Source organism: Triturus cristatus, chromosome 5_1, assembly GCF_964204655.1.
Source record: "Triturus cristatus chromosome 5_1, aTriCri1.1, whole genome shotgun sequence".
In the NCBI taxonomy this organism is placed as follows: domain Eukaryota; kingdom Metazoa; phylum Chordata; class Amphibia; order Caudata; family Salamandridae; genus Triturus; species Triturus cristatus.
Window position 1 is genome coordinate 396,195,185 of NC_140587.1, and position 13,759 is coordinate 396,208,943.

Here is a 13,759-nt window from a genome sequence, read left to right on the forward strand (position 1 = left end):
CCAGACTTGCTAAGACTTATATCTGTCATAAGTGGTTCTAGCACCAACTTACACAGACTGCAATGACAGGCCTGTAGTCACACTTTGAGAGGTCCAACATGGGTGGCATAATATATGCTTCAGCAAATGGGGGACATCTGGTGTACCTATGCCCTGGGTACCTTAGTATCATATACTAGGGACTTACAAGGCTACACCAGTAGCCAATCTGGGGTGTACCTAAGTACTCACCATGCCCAATTTAGGGAGAAAGCAGAGACTGGGGTCCTGATTAGCAGGATTCCAGTCAGCCTAGTCAGTAAAACATATTGCATCGCTAAACACCGTTTCAGACTATGTTTTTGATACAAAGATGATACAAAATGTTCTATGGGTATAATAAGATAGATTTTATAAATGTGTGATGGTCTCTCATGTTCATAATATATATATAAATTGCTGACGGGAATTCCTAATTTTGTTATCTATATCTAATACTATAGATACTGTGTACTGCATAGAGTTTCTGAATCTCTGATGAAGTCTAGAACACATGAAACAATTATATATTGACTGGATCACGCAATATTATACTGCCAAGGTATGCTTATGATCATTTGTACATATATTTTCTCTATCTTTGTCTTTGACAAAAAAACCTTTTTATTACGATTGAGTTTAAAAACAATTTTTAATTCTTGTGTTTGAGAAACTGTTACAATGGAATCCAAAAGTATTTTATGCATTAAGATGGAATTATTAAATCATGACCCTTATATTGTAAATTTATACTGCTTATGATCCTGAATGTGTTGCATTTGTGTTTTGTGTATGTGAAAGATGTAAAATTTCAAATTGTGGATTTGTAATGTGTCACTTTCATTTTAATCTGAATAGCCCTGAAGAAGTCTCGATGTGAGACGAAACGCGTTGGCTATGATCTCTGGCTTCTTGAAAATAAAGAAAACATTTTAAAGAAAAATAAAGAAGAAACTCATTTTATCAAGAAATGAAGACTCTTGAATAATTTATTCTTTGATTGAAAACATGAACCTGGAATAACAAATGTACATTATATAGCGCTGAACCTTTTGTGTTTTTTGTGCTTATGATAGGACTTGTTCCTAAATAAGGAGTATAGAGGGGAGTACTCCTTGGTTCGTTGCGCTATCGTGTGGACTCAAAGACACCTGTCATTTGTTGGGTGCGGATTTCTATAGCCTCTGCCCTCTTTCTTTTGTGTTTATATTAATTGTAGGCTACCAGCACTCACTTTTGAAGTCGATACTTTACAATATGGATTTTGATGATAAACGTGAAGAGTTGTTAGATGACTTATTTAGTGATAAACCGCATACTAATGCAACCCATAAGGATCCAACTGTAAATAACAATGAGGGTCTCAAAAGTAAATTTATGCGTCTGGAAAAGTTGAAAAAAACTGAGTTGGGTAAATGGTGGGATGGCGCTACTCTTAAAAAATATATTGAAAATAAGCGCATCCCACGAGGACTGAGGATCCTCATCTTTCCAAATTTTGAGGATCTAGATCCAGATCTTCTTAAGGAATGGGAAGATGGATTATATGAAGCATCTTATAAAATGATGGGTACACTAATTACAAATACAGAGAGGAAAGTTTCAAAGATTAGGGAGGAAATCAAAATTTTGGAAAAGGAAATCAATGAGAGTAAACTCAAAGATGTTATACTGAAAAACACTGAGATTTTGAAAAAGGAGTTAAATAACTATCAGTTATACCTCAAAGAGAAAAAGCAGAGAAAGATACAGAGAGATGAAGGAGATTATAGAAGGGGACGTATTTTTACTTTTGCTAGAAAATACGATGATCTAATACAGAAATCACAGACAGATGAGAAAAAAAGTGAAAAACCAGTCAGTGTTTCCTCAAGTAACACCTCACTCTCCTCTGTTGAAAGTGATCCAGGGGAGGGGACCAGCAATGCTTCCCCTAGAGATCCACCTTCTGTTTTTTTACAGGAGGTAAGGAGATATCGACTAGGGAACCGCACAAAAATGCAAAACGAAGACGCGGGAGGAGGGGTGGCAAAAAACACCAGGTCAGGAATAAAGGCCAGAGAACAGAATGGGAACAACAAGAAGTAAAAGATTCATCCCCTAATGAGACTGATAATGTAGTTGATAATACTCTTACAATTGTCAATTTATCTTCCAGAATCCTTTCACTACAAGAAGAGAATGTCTTAAGTAAAGGTTTGAACTATTGTCCAACTAACAAATGTGACTTTGTGGATGTTCATACAGATCTATTTAAATTCATTCGAAAATTAAAAATAAAGAAATATTTTGAAGACCACCCTGTTGTACCACGGGTCCCTTTGTCCATTAGTGATGCAAATTCAACACCATCTATTGCAGATATATACAATACTCATCTACTTGCCTCCCTATATGATGAGGATGAAATAGGAGATACCATGCAATTGGCGACAAATCTGGGCATTTCTCAAGATTACACAATTGATAGCGGTCTGCGCTGTACCTCAAAATTTATGCCACCAGCAACACAAGAAACAGCTATTGATGAGTTTTACAAAAAAGTCACCACTGATTTACATACTTTAGAAGACCTACATTTTAAAAAACGGGGTTGTATACATAGTAAGAATCTCAGTGATGAGGAATGTAATCTGCTACAATTACTAAAAGATGACCCAAATTTGGTGATTAAGGAGGCTGACAAAGGCGGCAATATTGTCCTTATGAATCTGGACGATTATTTGCATGAGATTGACAGGCAACTGAGCAATACTCAATGCTATGAGAAACTGGGGAACAATCCTACTTTACAGATAGAGACAAAGATCAACTCTAAACTCTGGGATTGGCATGAGTCTTGCCTTTTATCAGACCAAGAGTACAAATTTCTACAGGCCCACCATTCCCGCTCTCCATGCATTTATATCTTGCCAAAAATTCATAAGGGGGGTCCTTTTCCACCTGGGCGCCCCATTATCTCTGGGAATGGTGGACCAACAGAACATATTTCACAATATGTCGACAAATTTCTACAGCCAATTGTAAAAAATCTGCCATCACATCTTAGGGATAGCTCTGATCTGTTGTGCAAACTAGAGGACTTTAACTGGGATCATGACAACTTATTATTTGTGTCTATGGATGTTGAAAGTTTATATACGTGTATTCACATCCAGGACGGTATGAGAGCTCTCAAATATTTTCTTTTTAAAAGGGGAGCACAACATCTGGAACATACTGATATGCTTCTGACCATGGCTGAGATGATCTTGACACAGAATGCATTCTTACATAATGACAAATGGTTCCTGCAGAAGCAGGGTACCGCCATGGGCTCCAGATTTGCTCCATCTTATGCAAACCTTTTTATGGGACTGTACGAGGTGGAGCATGTCTGGGGTCCTGGAGCACATCCCTGGAGTGACAATGTGATTTTCTACGGACGTTACATCGATGACATTGTCATGATTTGGCATGGTACAGTGGATCAACTCAATTCTTATCATCACTATCTGAATAGTAACAATTTCAATGTGAAACTGACCATCCAACATTCTGACAAAAGTATTGAATTTTTGGACCTGAAACTGTTTGTAAAAGGTAACGGTATACACAGCGATATTTTCAAAAAAAAGACTTCATGCAACAGCTATTTGCATGCTTCAAGTGCGCACCCTCCACCGACCATTGCTGCCATTCCATATGGTGAAATGGTCCGCGCAAGACGAAATTGTAGCCTAGATGAAGATTTTGTTACTAACATCAAAAAAATCAAAAAGAACTTCACCAAAAGGGGCTATAACCAAACCTGTCTTGACAATGCCGAAAAGAGAGCTATGTCCCTAAAGAGGCAGGAAACATTAATACCGAAATCACGAAACAAGCCAAATAATGAGATACAGGAATCTATGGTTCTATTCGTCACAGAATACAATGTATTCAGCAGCCATATCTATAATATTCTAAGGAAAAATTGGCATCTCTTAGAGAAAGAAGGTTCTCTTGGCAACACCATATCTAAAAAGCCAAAAGTAGTATATCGAAGGAGTAAGACACTGAAGGATATACTAAGTCCAAGTTATGTCAAAAAAATCGAGATTCCCTCCACCACATGGTTGCCCAATAAACCCTTGGGCTTTCACACATGTGGGAACTGTTGTGTCTGCAGGTATGGTGTTAATAAAATCAAAAAGTTCATGGGTAGCCAATCTAGGGAATGTTCAATCAATCATTTTATTAATTGCAACACGACATTCACAGTATATATGGTCACATGCGCCTGCAAAAAGAAATATATCGGCAGCAGTATCCGCAGTCTCAAATTACGGATACAAGAGCATGCCAGAGCAATAAGAAACATTGATGTGAAGTATCCAATAGCTATGCATATACATTGTGAACATCCTGAGGATAAGAACTTCACTTTCTTTGGCATTGACCATGTTAAGGTACCAGAACGGGGAGGTGACAGAGAGATGATTCTGAGGCAACGTGAAGCATCTTGGATATGCCGTCTTAGGACCGTTAAATTTGGCTTGAATGTTAATACTGAGCTACATCATTTCTTGTAGATATGGAGTTTTGCACTCTCTTTTGAATACTATAGTGACTTACACTTACATATACATCTATTTCTGTAATGACTGTAAATCTGAAATTCCATCCACAAGCTATATAGCCTAGGTGAACATGAGAACACCTAGTGATGAGATCTATGTGCTTTTTCCTATACACATTTGTCCCTGTGGGAATTGTTTACACTGTGATTTTTTAATATAGCGTAATATGCCCTCTTCATTAATTCTCTTTCACAAACTAATAATTATTATTTTTTCCATAATCTCTGTACAATCTTTTCTGATATTTATAGTAAACTATCACGGTAATGAGATGTTAAAGTCCTGAAACTATTCAGGTTCTCTCAGGTAAAAATATTCTCTATATATCCACTTAAAGATGGCCGCCATTTGAACCAAAATAAATTAAGTTTATGTGGCGCGTTTTCAACTGCTTTAATTTTGCATTGAACATAGCGCATTAACAATGATGTTTTAAAAAAAAAAAAAAAAAAAAAAAAAAAAAACATGTTGTCTATGATATACTTGACTAATTGTGACAAACCGTCATGATAAGGACGTATTAAAGCCCTGAAACGGTTTGGGCTCTCTTAGGTTAAAAACTCTTTCTATATACATACTTAATGATGGCTGCCGTTTTGAACTGAAACTGATCAAGTTATACATGGCCCGTTTTCAAATGCATACACTCCGGTATTGAAAAAATCGTATGAATAATGGTGTCGGTATATTTAGCATATTGACATATCTATATTAGGTATTTTCTATAAAACGCATTATGGTTGGTTAGCAGTAATAAATAATTAGTACTGCGAGAATACTACATTGACGTTTCTGAAAAAATCGTGTTATAAATTTAAAGTAACATTTAGATTAAGACCAGTAATCCAAATTAATAATGTTTAGACTTAACGTAGCACATAATTTGGTGAATATATAAATTATGATACACGCACTTGTGGGCGCGTTATCAAGTCAAAAATGGCCGCGATACAAGGATCATCTTGCGTTGTTGCCTGACCTCAATTTTAAGCCTTGTCCGTTTTCTAACTTTTTGTTAATTGATACTTCCGGGTGGGTGTTTAAAAAGACGCGGCTGTAATTGCTCGTCTTTACATCAACAACACGAAGGACATACATCTTGGACTACCGTGCCGTTCGGGGTGAGTTTAAATTCATGAGTGATTGCTATCATGTCTCGTAATGGACAAAAGATGTCGAGGCTGTTTTGTTCTATCTTGTTTTTTTATTGCTAGCCAACTTTATAAATTTCGGTTTACTGACAGTTTGTGTTTTTTTGAAGAAATGCTGTATTGAAATGCTGATGATGTCGAATGCCTATACACTATGAGGTCACTTATTTGTATGAGCTAGATTGTTATGGCCTGGGTTGGAACAACTCAAAGATGTCCGCCTCAGCTTAGACATAATATGGTATCTCACAGGCGTGTTTACATAATGAATACATATGATGAGTTACACTGCTGTGTTCCGTACTGGCATGACACTTAGATGTTTGCCGTAGATTCAATACAATTTGGTACTGCATTAGTCATTATTTTTGCTTTTTTTAACAAAACGGACGTTAGAGTCACGACGCTGCTCACACTTAGACTAATTTTTGTATAACGATAGAAAGACATGCAATAGTATCCAATATAGAAGTGAAGTAGTGAAATGTCAATGTCATGTTTTGTCCATTTAATTTATGTGCTAAACCGCATTGACGCTTGGTATTATTGTATATTGAAATGTCAGACTCTCATGTGAGTCATAAGTATCTGCAACGTAATGAATATAAAGTGGTATTTTAGTAGTCCACTATAATTGTGACATAGGCCCTCACATGAGTGGCGACAATCCTCTTGTTTAACTATGGTGCTATTCTATAATGTTGACTGTGATTAAGACATTTAACAGTGCTTAACATGTCAACGCACAAATGATGTACAAAATAGTGTTTATCGTGATATATCGAGTGGGCAGTTCTCTTTGATATGATACTGGACTTTTATTAGGAAAAAGATTTCTGATTGTTTCTTTAACTTGGGTCTCTTGGTTTTTCTGCTTTTCCAAATAGAGACATCTGGTGAATATTGATTTTCTCCTGCTCTTTGCATCGCTAAACACCGTTTCAGACTATGTTTTTGATACAAAGATGATACAAAATGTTCTATGGGTATAATAAGATAGATTTTATAAATGTGTGATGGTCTCTCATGTTCATAATATATATATAAATTGCTGACGGGAATTCCTAATTTTGTTATCTATATCTAATACTATAGATACTGTGTACTGCATAGAGTTTCTGAATCTCTGATGAAGTCTAGAACACATGAAACAATTATATATTGACTGGATCACGCAATATTATACTGCCAAGGTATGCTTATGATCATTTGTACATATATTTTCTCTATCTTTGTCTTTGACAAAAAAACCTTTTTATTACGATTGAGTTTAAAAACAATTTTTAATTCTTGTCTTTGAGAAACTGTTACAATGGAATCCAAAAGTATTTTATGCATTAAGATGGAATTATTAAATCATGACCCTTATATTGTAAATTTATACTGCTTATGATCCTGAATGTGTTGCATTTGTGTTTTGTGTATGTGAAAGATGTAAAATTTCAAATTGTGGATTTGTAATGTGTCACTTTCATTTTAATCTGAATAGCCCTGAAGAAGTCTCGATGTGAGACGAAACGCGTTGGCTATGATCTCTGGCTTCTTGAAAATAAAGAAAACATTTTAAAGAAAAATAAAGAAGAAACTCATTTTATCAAGAAATGAAGACTCTTGAATAATTTATTCTTTGATTGAAAACATGAACCTGGAATAACAAATGTACATTATATAGCGCTGAACCTTTTGTGTTTTTAGTAAAACATATTGACACCAGCAAAAAGTGGGGGTGACCATGAAAGCAGACCTACATTTCCCTACATTTCCAATATGTTAAGGTTAACTTACTGCATGACCAGTTACAAAAAGCGTATTTCCTCAGTTTAACAAAATGATGGGACAACCCTTTATCCAAGTAACTTTCTCTCCCCTCCCAACTTCTCTCAAAGACAATTTCTCCTGTGATTAAAGTAAAACATTCCCTACTAGGAACCTCTGCCCTTCTTAGCTTGTGTGAAAGACTCCTGGCAGTTTGTGAGAGCCCTGGTGCTTCCATTTGACACACAGTTAGCAAAACATCAGAATAGTGGCAGGCAGGATGGACTTTGCGGGATATTTGCTTTGAATTGTGCTAATCAGTCAGTTAGTCAATAAACTTTATTTTGATCACTATAGATCAAAAAAGTACAACATGGAACAAGACAATAACAAACACAAATAACAATATAAGACATTTAAAATACTCATTTGTCAGTCCATTACAATAGCAGCACAATGAAGAAATTAAGATTTCATTTAAAAAGACCTCAAAAATTCACCATAAAAATACTTTTCTTTTAAAAAAAGAGACTAAAATCCAATGGATGTCTTCTATAACTATTAAAAGACATGAGTCCGCAGGAGTTCATCCAAGTGGCACAATACAGTATGGAGGGACCCTTCAGTGAATGGCAGAATATGGACTACCAAGAGAACACTTGGCACGCCTAATCCACATTGCCGTTAGGAACTTGGCTATACAGAATACAACAATACGAGATGTGTTTGACTGCAGCATTCAACACGCCTCCTTGTACTTTCTTACTCCCAGGCTTCTGCAAAGTGGAACTATCCATTTAGCTCGAGACTGACTATACAAAGGGCAAAAAAATAGAACATGTTCATGGGACTCTGGTCCACCTTGACAACAGGTACAATTTTAATACACCATGTCCATTTCTTTACACCATTTCATTTTAAAACTGTTTACAGGTAGGCACCCATACCTAAACTGTAGATATAAGTTCCTTGCTAATAGAGGGACAATTTCATCAATTGTGCTCTCAAATAACGGTGTCAGTTTAAAATCAATAAAACCAGCAGAGAGCGATCCTTTACAATTGAATATGCTGTCAGTCTCAGCATTACCCCAATAGACAGCTTTGAAACTAGTTTTGTGGATCAGGCACAGGGTTTCTAGTTGGTTCCAGTATATGTCAAGGCTTGACCTCTGTAACAGGTTCTTAAGAGTACGAAGCCAAAAGATCTTTCTCACATGTGTTGGTGTCATTAGATCACGAAAGCCCACCCTATACGGCTTGAGTGCTGTGGTAGACCATAACCGATGCCAAAACATAGGCACTCTAAGCTCGATTTTGTGAATTATTTTTTTCTGGGCCAAATCTAAGTAAAGTGGAGTCAATGGGGTACTCACTGGAAGATTTAACAAAGATCTGAAACATTTGTGTTCAATTTCTGACAAATTACTGTGTTTTGAGCAGCCCCATATATCTGAACCATACAAAACTGCTCCTGAAGCCTTGACATTATAAATCTCTAGCGCGGGTGCCACTTTTCTGGATATGGTTTTCCTGTGGATTTTTGCCTTATTTACTATTTGTTTAATCAGGGATAGCTGTGACCTTCCTATCTGTGGAACCCAACATAAATTCTTTGTGAGTTTCATACCAAGGTAATCAAACTCAGCCACTACTTCTAAGGAGGCATCACCCACAAACAACTGCTTCCTGCACTTTGTTGTTGACCTGGAGGGGAAGATCATACATTTGTTTTTGGAGCTGTTAAGTTCCAAGCACAGCTCCAGGCAAAATGCCTGAAAGTCATACAGCAGTTGTAGGAGCCCCTGGGGTGACTTAGAGATAAGCAGTGTATCATCCAGCAAAGAGGAGTGCAGGGGCCCTCTGCCCTCCTATTTTCGGAGCGTCACACCCATCCTTGGACAAAAACTTTATAACATCATTTATGTACAGAGTGAACAGTGAGGGTGCTAATATGCACCCCAGTCTTACCTATTTGTCAATATGGAGTGCTTCCCTTAACGCCCCATATTCCCCCCACCTCATTTGGGCCAGAGTCTCAACATGCAGCCTTTTTAAGATGTTCAGAAGGGGAGTCGGAGCTCACATTCCTTTAAGGACTCCCCAGAGCTTATCTCTGGGGACCATATCAAAGTCTGTTTGAAGATCAACAAAGGCGACATATAAGTTGCCCCTGTAGATAGTCACTTCCCTCCAGTAAGTACAAATGAAACAAAACATCTGGTCTTTGGTGCTCACATTTGATCTGAAACCTGCCTGCCACTCTGAAATAATATTCCCCTGACAAATCCTATCCTGGAGATGATTAAGCACCTGCTTGCAGAAAATTTTCTGAAGAGAGTCTATGAGACTAAGAGGCCTATAGTTCGATGGAAGTGCATGATCCCCCTTCTTAAAAATGGTAACTATTTCAGCTAGCTTCCAAGAATGTGTGATATCCATGGCTGAAAGGATACTGTTAGAGAGCAGATTGATGTATGGTCCCCAGATTTCTGAGTTTTCTCTATATAGGTATATCTATATATATAGGTATATAGGTATATCAGGCCCTGGGTCACAACCTGGAACACAGGAACTGATTGCCTTTATGGTCTCACTAAGTTGAAATTGCACGTTATGGGGCTCAAAAGAGACACCACTATCTAGTGAGTCACTACAAACATTCAACAGTCTATGCTTGTTTGAGTACCGTTGGCTGAAGTGTGTTACTCCTTCGTCTGGTTGAATGCAGAAATCAAGCATTGGCTTGTTTCAACTTGAGGCAAGAGCCGCTGCTCTCCAGAATACTTTGGTGTTCTTTATTTACCAGAGCCTCATGTAGGTTCAGTCATAGCGAATCTTCCCACTCTTGCTTTGCATTAATATGCACTTTCCGATGGTGTGCCCTAGATTTAGCAATCTCTTCCTGGGATCTAGTTTTGATGGAGGTAAGAAACTCACCTTTAGCCACTCTACAGGCATAATTGTAACAAGACTTTGGGCGAAATTTCTCTTTTCTTCTAGGCTTTCCCAAGACATCCCTTATTATACCCCCTAACTTGTCATGGGTTTTTGCCATCACATCATTTCTCAATTCGCTGGGGAGTTTAGACAGATGTTCATAGTCTGCAGTAACAATCTCCTTGATAGTATCGAGGGCTGTTTTTTTTAACTACCCAATCCCACCTAATGGATCTAAGGTTGTTGGTGGTCTAGAGTTCTCCTATCGCACAGCTACCCCTGCCCCCATGGTGTGAAGTTGTTTTGATGCGTAGTGTCAAACTAAGGGCATTATGGTCACTATCTGCTCTTTCTCTCACTTCCATATCCTTGATAGCAGGCCAAAGCTCAACAGGTACCACTTAATAGTCTACTCTACTACAGTAGCCCGGCCTATTAAAAGTGATTTTGTCCTGGCGATCCGAGGGACATCTCTAAGATCAAAGTTAAGTGTTAATGCCAGCAACTGGCCTGCTAATGGAGTCCATCTTAATTTAGGTAGTTCTAGGGTTCAGGTTCTAGGGTTCAGGTAAAATCATGTGGGGCAGCAGCCATCGGTTCAAAGGTTGAATTAAGATCTCCTGCCACCAAGGTAAGGTCTTTCCCCCGTGTTTCAAAAGCAATTGCTCCAGTTGATTAATGGTGGTAGTTTCTTCATTTCTACTCACTACTCTATTGAACAGATTGCAAATTTTTAGGGATAGGCCGAAAGGAAACAAAAGTCTAAGTGCTAGGATATCTTTAGAATCGCAGGGCAAGAAGCTAATTCTGCATCGAAGCATGGTTTTAATCCAAATGCCCAGCCCCCTTGAGGGCCTACCCTTTACCGTCTTAGTTGCTTTGACACAAAAAGTTGTATACCCATTTCTATAAAAGGGTGTAAGGCACCATGTTTCCTGGAATAGGCATATATCAATGGTGTAAATGAATTTACCCCATTTGGCGTCGGGCAGTAGTTTATTTATTCCGGCTACATTTCATGAAGCAATCCTTGCCAGCGTTTCCGGGACCTGTTCAGAAACCAATGGAGTGTAGCTAGCATTGAGGTTTCTATCAATAGGCACAGCATGAAATTTAAATGCTGACGGCTCTGCCTGCATATACGAACAATTGCTACAGAGCCCTGGATATACCTCCTTATCCTTGGGGTCTTTATCTTCCAGAGGGAGGTTTGTCAACAGGCTGTCTACCCCCATCTCAACGCCAGTGTGCAAACAATTCAGAGTCACAAGCTACAGTCACGGAGAATCCCTGCTAGCTCCTCTAGTCTCTTCATCTGCCCCTTCTATCTGACTTAGCACAATGAGATCTCAAAAGATATATCAGGGCACAGAATTTGAGTTGAATGGTAGTATGCGTTAGAAATTGTATGGGCTTCAATTAGTTCCTCCACTAGGTCATTACTTATAAAAAAAGACCAGAATTTGGTCTTGCGTACCATCTGGAGTTGAAAGCCTCGCTACATCGCTCCTAATGATCGAGTAGCAGTGTCTGGTTTCACAGAACCAGTAAGGGACTTTATTTATCAACGATTCCTTATCGTCCCATGAACCTGAAGGTAACCTGGGGACATGAGCAAGATAAACATCTGCACTAGCACCTCCCCCCCTCAAGGCCCCACCTCTTGGCCACCTAGGTCTAGCAAGGGGGATAACACAGGGCCCCTGTATCCCTCTCCACTGCTCCTTGCTTTCAGCCCAGGGCTTATAATACCACCTCCCTCCACACTGCCGTCGTGATGGCACCCATTCACCACCATTTCTCAAATGATTTTGCATCACTGATGAAATTATAGGGGGCTGGACAACCATGTTTGGAGGGGGGCGGCACAAATCAGATGGGCTAGATGGGTTATTAACATCATCACGACTCGATCCAGCCAATCACGACGCCTAATAAGCATCATCGTGATTGGTCTGAGCAATCTGTTTGGCTGCTCAGGCAGTACCAGGGAGCCTGGGTATGTTCTCCACGGGGCTGTGCAACACAGCCCCGTGGGGAAAATGCTAAGGGCGCATTATTGTTTTTACCGGCCCCAGAGGGCTGGCTAAAAAATCATGCGCACTTTGGGAGTGCAAAAACTCACCATGCTCAGCCCAACCTCACCCGAACCTGACTCCAACCACCCCCAGAAAAATAAAATGATAATAACAGCTGGTTATTATCATTTTATTTTTTACACTACTCAAATAGCAGTGAGGTGATGCTCCTCCGCCTTAGCGGAGGAGCCGCCACTGGTGTCAATCCCCACCCTTCCGGTCCCTGCTTAGCAGGTCTACCAGGATGTGAAGACGGAACCAGACTGGCCATTGTCCCACTAGAAAGACCAGGTACTGCATTCAGAGGCAGATGGGCTGCTATGTCCCAACCATGAAACCCCATGGCCCCATTCTAATAGCAGCACCCTGCAGTGTGGGGCTGGTTTGAACAATGTTTGCCTGGGTTGATTTTGGTTTCTTTTTCAGCCCCATTCCAGTAAGAATTCCAAAGGTATGGTATAGAAAGAGAGCATGTGAATTCTGTATCAGTGACGAAACTCTGAAATAAGAGGATTTAGCCTGCTTTAAATTCCTGTGTTTTTCCCTGCATACAACTTATTTTTTTTCTGGGTGGGTCACCTAGCCAGGATGAGTTTTACCCACAAGGTGGTTCTTCAATCGCTGACATACTCTTTATTAGAATAGAGTGAATATGCCTCTCTGTGTTATGTTGGCACTATGTGCCAGATCACAAGGGTGATCTGGCACGCCGATGCCTTAAAATCACTAATGTAAAACTTAATGTTGGAAAAGAGGTCGTACAACTAATTTATACCATTTCACCTACAGGTCAAACATTGATCACACTAGTGTATAAAATACTCCCATACTCTCCGAGTATTCCCATCTTTAAGATCAAATTTGCTTAGCCAACTATGAAAGATGTTGGTGTTGTATTCTCCAATGGTGTGTTTCTGTTTGTAGAACAATAAAAAGGTCGAACTCATTTTTCTCGCGCAGGAATCTATGGACCAAATAATAAGATAGACCAGCCAAGCAGCATTGATGCCGATAATAATGTAACTCGCTGAGGAAAATACAGCAAGGATCCACCTCATTTGGCTAAGGTGAAAAGCAAAGTGTTGATATATTACAGAAACCGCAAACTCAGTCAATGGTCCTGGCTCCTCAAAGCTGATGTAGAAGTGCAGTGACTGTGGATTGAGGCTGGAGACTTGTGTGACAGAGTCGGTCGCTTTTTTGGGGGGAAATCTCTT